Source organism: Rutidosis leptorrhynchoides, chromosome 1 (genome assembly GCF_046630445.1).
Source record: "Rutidosis leptorrhynchoides isolate AG116_Rl617_1_P2 chromosome 1, CSIRO_AGI_Rlap_v1, whole genome shotgun sequence".
Classification (NCBI taxonomy): domain Eukaryota; kingdom Viridiplantae; phylum Streptophyta; class Magnoliopsida; order Asterales; family Asteraceae; genus Rutidosis; species Rutidosis leptorrhynchoides.
The window spans coordinates 134803904-134810464 of NC_092333.1; positions in this window are offsets into that span (position 1 = coordinate 134803904).

The window sequence follows — 6561 nt, forward strand, 5'->3', positions numbered from 1 at the left end:
ATTTGATCGAGAAGATAATAAATAATGTGAAATTATCGTATAACCTTTAAATCAATAAATAAAATATTGTAATTATCTGGTAATTATTCTAGTTATTCTAGATATAATTCAAGAAGATTATTAAAAGAAAGAGATAAAACCCCGAATGGTTCAACATATATTTTATTTTCATTAAGCTTCACTTATCATTCATAGTTTAAAAACAACGCGTTAAATGATGAAGTCATTTTTCATAATCATTCTATTATGTGACATACGAACACACCCATAAGTATATTATTATAATACTTTGAACAAGTTGTGGCTCAAGGGTAAAGTTATCAAACTAATGGTTTTAATATTTAGGGTTCTGAAATTTTAAAATCCTGATTTTAGAAGTTGCTAAATGTCATTATACTTGTTGTGGACTTGATCAAGTCAGTTAGGTGGAGCTAATTATTGCTAAACTCCAATACATAATCCATTATATTTATACTTTTATATAAACAAAGTTGGACCTGTCAATCATGTGGTTTGTTTACCTTAATAACTTATATGATATTCTTAACTTTATTACTATTACTACTCCGTATTATTAATAAATTACTCTGCATAGGTTATATAGGTTATAGATGACTGAGTCATCCTAATATATAGAGTGGACCGAGTTAAAACTTAATACGGAGTATGTGAGTCACTAAAACTTGACTATTTTCGAGTAGTTACCGTTTGACTCAAAAAGTGAGTGGTGAAATGATGTGCAACTTTTGACCCACCCATTCAGTTCAACAATTACATCCTTCTACCAATGACAATGTTTCTTCCTCATGCGATCTTTGAATTTCCATTGCTTTTTCCATTGATAACTTCTCTCTCTCTCACCGATAACGGCTAATTTCCGATCAAGTTTCCGGTCGGAATTTCGCCATTTTTTGTTCTTTTGTCATCGTTTTTATTACTGTTACAATATGTACTTCATTCCCACATCACCTTTTACCCCACCTCACCATCAATTAAAGAAATCCCAGCAATATGTTACCAATCGATCCATTAACAGCATAAGATACCAACCGGATAATGTTGGTGTCTGGATCAAAGTGGACCAGAATAATAAAGGAAAAACACATCAGCAATCGGCCACTAGAACTTCAAACACAAACGATTTCCCTCCTCTTCAAAATTCACACAAAAACCCTAATAACCCACAGCCATCTACAAACCCTAAATCCATCCATACCGGCCACCAATCTACAAATAACATTCCGATCCATTCCAGATTGAACACAAGCAACTACAACATCTATCAGCGCTTCAAAACCCAAGAGAATGCCAAAGGTCTCATAAAAAATTTTGGAAACCCTAATTTCAATTCACCACCGCAGAAACCTGAGAACAAGAATATCACATCGTTTCTATTCTTTAACTTTCCTGACTCCTGGTCATCTGTCAATCTCTGGGGCCTTTTCAAGAAGCATGGCGAATTAGCTGAGATATACATCCCAAAAAAACGACTAAAAAATGGGAAAAGGTTCGGTTTTGCTCGTTATAGAAATATTCCCAATCACTTAATTGATTCCATGACTCGTAAACTTAACATGTTACATGCTGATGGTATGCTGCTGGTGGTTTATAAAGCCCATGATCGTAACACCAAACCAAACGAATTCAAGCAAGAATACAAAGTTCCACAAAAAACCACAGGCAGTGTACAATCTGTTAAATCAAAGGGTTATAATAATAATGGTTTAGATGAAAGAAGCTTTACAGACGTCATAAATAACGTTCAAATCAATCGGTCATATGTGGCTAACGTTTCTAATCAAGCAAGCAAAGAGTTTGGAATAATGATCCACACTGACGACAACATCATCGAATTACTAGGTAACTCTCTCATTGGTACTATCAAAAATACAGATTATATTGAATTTTTTGATGAGATATGTAAGGCTGAAAACTTCACTGGTTTTGAATCCAAATATTTGGGAGGTAACGACATTCTACTAATTTTTGATGATACCCGCTTAGCACTTGATGTCCTTAACCTTCCAACCTTTGGTAATAAACACCCCTTATGGAAATGGTTCGATGATATCCGACCTTGGGATCCCGAAGAGTATACGACCTCTGGTCGATTGGTATGGATTGACATTCGTGGTGTACCCATCTCCGTCTGGTCAGAAACTACCTTTAGCAAAATCGCCAACAGTTGGGGAGACATTATTACTATGCAAAACTGCAAAATTGAAAGAAATGTAACCCAAGATCTGTCGTATGGTAAGGTGTTAATTAAAACGTCCTCGTTCGCGCCTATTAATGGTATTGTCCATATTCATCATGATTCAAAAGTGTCACATGCTTACGTAACTGAAAGCAGTGAATCTCCAATTGATCTTAATAATTCAGATGATAATAGTTCTTCCTCGGGTCGGGAGGATGACGCCCTTACCGAAGAATCTGTTTTCGATGATGAGTTGTCCATGGATAACTTTCACATCGATGAGGACAAAAATTCAGAAAACGATCTCCATGTCTCTAGTGCACCATCGAAACGTGTTGAAACCTCAAAATTCTCCACAAACAACAATCACAATACTCATTCCAAAGTCTCCGGTATCCCATACAATGAACAATCAACAAGCGTGAATCACATTTCGGAGACAAACTGCATCGGTCCACCAAACAATAATACTAATACCATCCGTGAGCCTACCACACCTACTACACCTATATACACCGAACCTATTGAACCAACTACTGCCTTACCTTTAAGCCCAAATGACATCATAAGCTCTATCCAAGGAAACAAAACCATCACCTTCACATCCCAAACAGACCCCATCGACCCCATCAACCTAGAAACTAATCCACCTTCGGCCCATCAATTACCTTCTAGGCCTACCACTCCTCAATACAAAGTCCTCCACAACCCATCCATAGTAGAAGATATCCCAACCGAAAATCACCCTACTGTTGACATCACCCCAACTGTTACCGAAATTCCTACTCTCGAACCAACCGAAATTCCTACTGTTACCGAAAATAAAACAGCTGTTAACCAACAACAAGTAGATGACGAACCCATCTCAACCCCATTTATCAACAGAAACCCAAGTTCCCCAATTCCCGTATCCCCTGAAATCCAAGAAATTGCTATCAACCCTACTATTGGCAAGCCTAAAAATAAGAATAAGAAACCTTCCACCACGACAAACAACAAAAAACAACCATCCTGCTCTAACAACACTTCCAAGCCCCCAATCGAATCAACAAAAAAAGGTACTAAATCTAAATTTCTATATATTAAGCATTGTGCAAGAAGCGGGAAAAAATTGAAACTCTCGCAACTCAACCGAAAATCGAACTCCACATCTAAAGCTTCGGGAAATTCAAAGACTTCTTCAAAAATAAAGAGTATCAACGGGACCACCAGCAAATCCAACGACACTCAAGAATATGGGACAGGTCTCGGCATTCGATGGGTTCCCACCAATTAAGTACCTTCCTTCTCCTTATCGTTCTGTAAGTTTTCTAATGAGTGTCATTTCTCTTAATATTCGGGGGATAAATCAATCGGGTAAAATAAACTGGCTTAAAAGTATTTGTAACAAAGAAAATCCTGTAATACTTGGACTTCAAGAAACCAAATGCGGTAACTCTCCTGATTCCTTGATTGAATCTTTTTGGTATAATCCGAACCTCAAATTCGTTCAAAAAGACGCAATTGGGGCCTCGGGGGGTTTACTTTTAATTTGGGATCCATCCACCTTCATCTTCGATGCGGCCACGGAAGGCGAATTTTTCATCGCCATCAAGGGTAAATGGGCGGGTTATGCTTCTGATATGGTCATAATAAACGTCTACGGCCCACATTCCAATCAGAAAAAACTCAGATTTTGGTCCGAACTATCTAAATTTGTCGAGTCACTTGTTGTTCCCCACATTATCTTTGGTGATTTTAACGAAGTCCGAACAAAATCCGAACGTCTTAATTGCATTTTTAAACAATCATGGGCCGACAACTTTAACAACTTCATAAACACTTCTAACCTAATAGATCTCCCACTTGGCGGTAAAAAATACACACGAATTTGTTTTAACAAACTTAAATTCAGCAAACTAGACCGCTTCCTAATCTCCGAGAGTGTTCTACAACTATGGCCCGACGTTTCCTCCAAAACCCTTGATCGTGACTTATCTGATCATTGTCCAATCATTCTAAAAAATTCTTTTGTTGACTTTGGCCCGAAACCCACACGAGTCTTTAACACCTGGCTAAAACTTGAAAACGCAGACGAAATCATAAGAAACACTTGGCTCCTTCCTGTTAACGGTAATCGACCTGACTGTATTCTACGTAATAAGCTAAAAAATGTCAAACTCGAACTTAAAAAAAACAGCCTCCAACTTAATAACATTGAAACTGAACTTAAATTTCATAAAGATATCTCAAACGAATGGGAAAAACTCGCGGAAACCAGACCTCTAACTGAAACCGAAAGAAATAATTGGAACACTAACAAAGTACAACACATAGAAAAAGAAAAGAAGAAAACTAATATGCTTAAACAGAAATCCCGAATCAAATGGAACCTCGAGGGTGACGAAAACACAAAATACTTCCATAACTACATTAAAAGAAGATCAAATAAAAATAACATCCGAGGAATTTCTTACAACGGCTCTTGGTCTGAAGAACCAAACATCATAAAAAACGAAGCACTAAAATATTTCGACTCCCTATTCAAATCCTCTAAACGTAAAGGTCATTGCCCTTTCGAAAACGACCCCCATCGCTATTACATAAGCGAATCCGACAATTCATCCCTGGAAGCCCGATTTTCTGAATCTGAAGTGTGGAATGCACTTCAAGACTGCGACGGCTCTAAAGCACCCGGTCCTGATGGCTTTAACTTGAAATTTTTCAAAAAATATTGGTCGTTGATTAAAGGTGATCTCATTATGGCCTTAGATTGGTTTTGGCTTAACACCGAAATCTCTAAAGGCTGTAACGCATCTTTCTTCACACTAATTCCAAAAAAATCCAACCCAATTGGTTTTAACGAATATCGTCCAATATGCTTAATCGGTAGTTATTACAAAATCCTTACTAAAATCCTAGCCAATCGACTATCAAAAGTAATACATAAGATAATAGGCATCGAACAAACTGCTTTCCTAAAAGGAAGAAACATATTAGATAGCGTCCTGATTGCGAATGAAATAATTGACGAACTCAAAAGAAAAAAACAAAAAGGACTTATCTTTAAGGTAGATTTCGAAAAAGCATTCGATTGCATTGAATGGGACTTCCTTTTCGATACCATGAAATGCATGGGATTTGGACAAAAATGGATAAAATTTATCCACGCTTGTCTATCCTCCTCCACCATATCCGTCCTAATCAACGGGTCCCCTACGGCGGAATTCTCTCCAGGACGAGGAATCCGTCAGGGTGACCCAATTTCCCCATTCCTCTTCATCATCGCGGCTGAAGGTCTAAACATTCTTGCCAAACGTGCAATCACAAACGATCAGCTCCGGGGCGTTTGCATCGGTCACGACAAGGTCGTCGTCTCGCATCTCCAATATGCAGATGACACGATCTTCTTTGGCGAATGGAGCAAACGCAATGCTAAAAATGTATCCAAACTATTAAAATGCTTCGAAAACATATCTGGCCTAAAAGTTAACTTAAAAAAAAGCAATCTTTATGGTATAGGGGTGCCTAAAAGTGAGGTTGATGAAATGGCAAACTATATCAACTGTTCTTCAGGTAGCACCCCATTCACATACCTAGGCCTTCCTATAGGTGTTCCCACTACGAAAGCTTCAGCGTGGCAACCGGTTATCGATAAATTCGACAAACGTCTCTCCGAATGGAAGGCTAAATCCGTATCATACGGAGGCCGCCTCACATTAATAAAATCCGTCCTCTCTAGCCTCCCATTATATTACTTCTCACTTTTCCACGCACCAATTAAAATAATTAACATACTCGAATCTAAAAGAAGAAATTTTTTTTGGGGCGGTTCTGATAACGATAATAAAATAAACTGGATTAAATGGGAACACGTTTTATCACCCTACGATAAAGGTGGGTTGAACATCGGGTCTTTACTAAACAAAAACATCTCACTACTATGCAAATGGTGGTGGAGATTCCATAACGAAAAAAACGCTCTTTGGGTTAAGATCATATCAAGCATTTACGGGGAGGGAGGGGGGGTTTGTACTAACGGTTTTTCTAGAAATGTTTCAGGTTGCACAATATGGAAAGAGATAATCAAAGCGGGGAAAATCGCTGACGACACTGGCGCACAGTTCACATCTTCGATTACTAAAAGCATCGGTAATGGCAACAACTCCAAATTTTGGCTTGAAAACTGGTGCGGAACGGAAAAATTTTGCAACCAATTCCATAGACTTTTCATGCTCGAGTCTAATAAAGAAGCCCTTATATCCGAGCGAGTACAATCCTCACACTCGACCACCATACACGCAACATGGAACTGGGTTCGTACTCCTAACGGGCGTGTACTTAATGAATTGTCGGAACTTAACAATTTAATCGCAACTATAAGC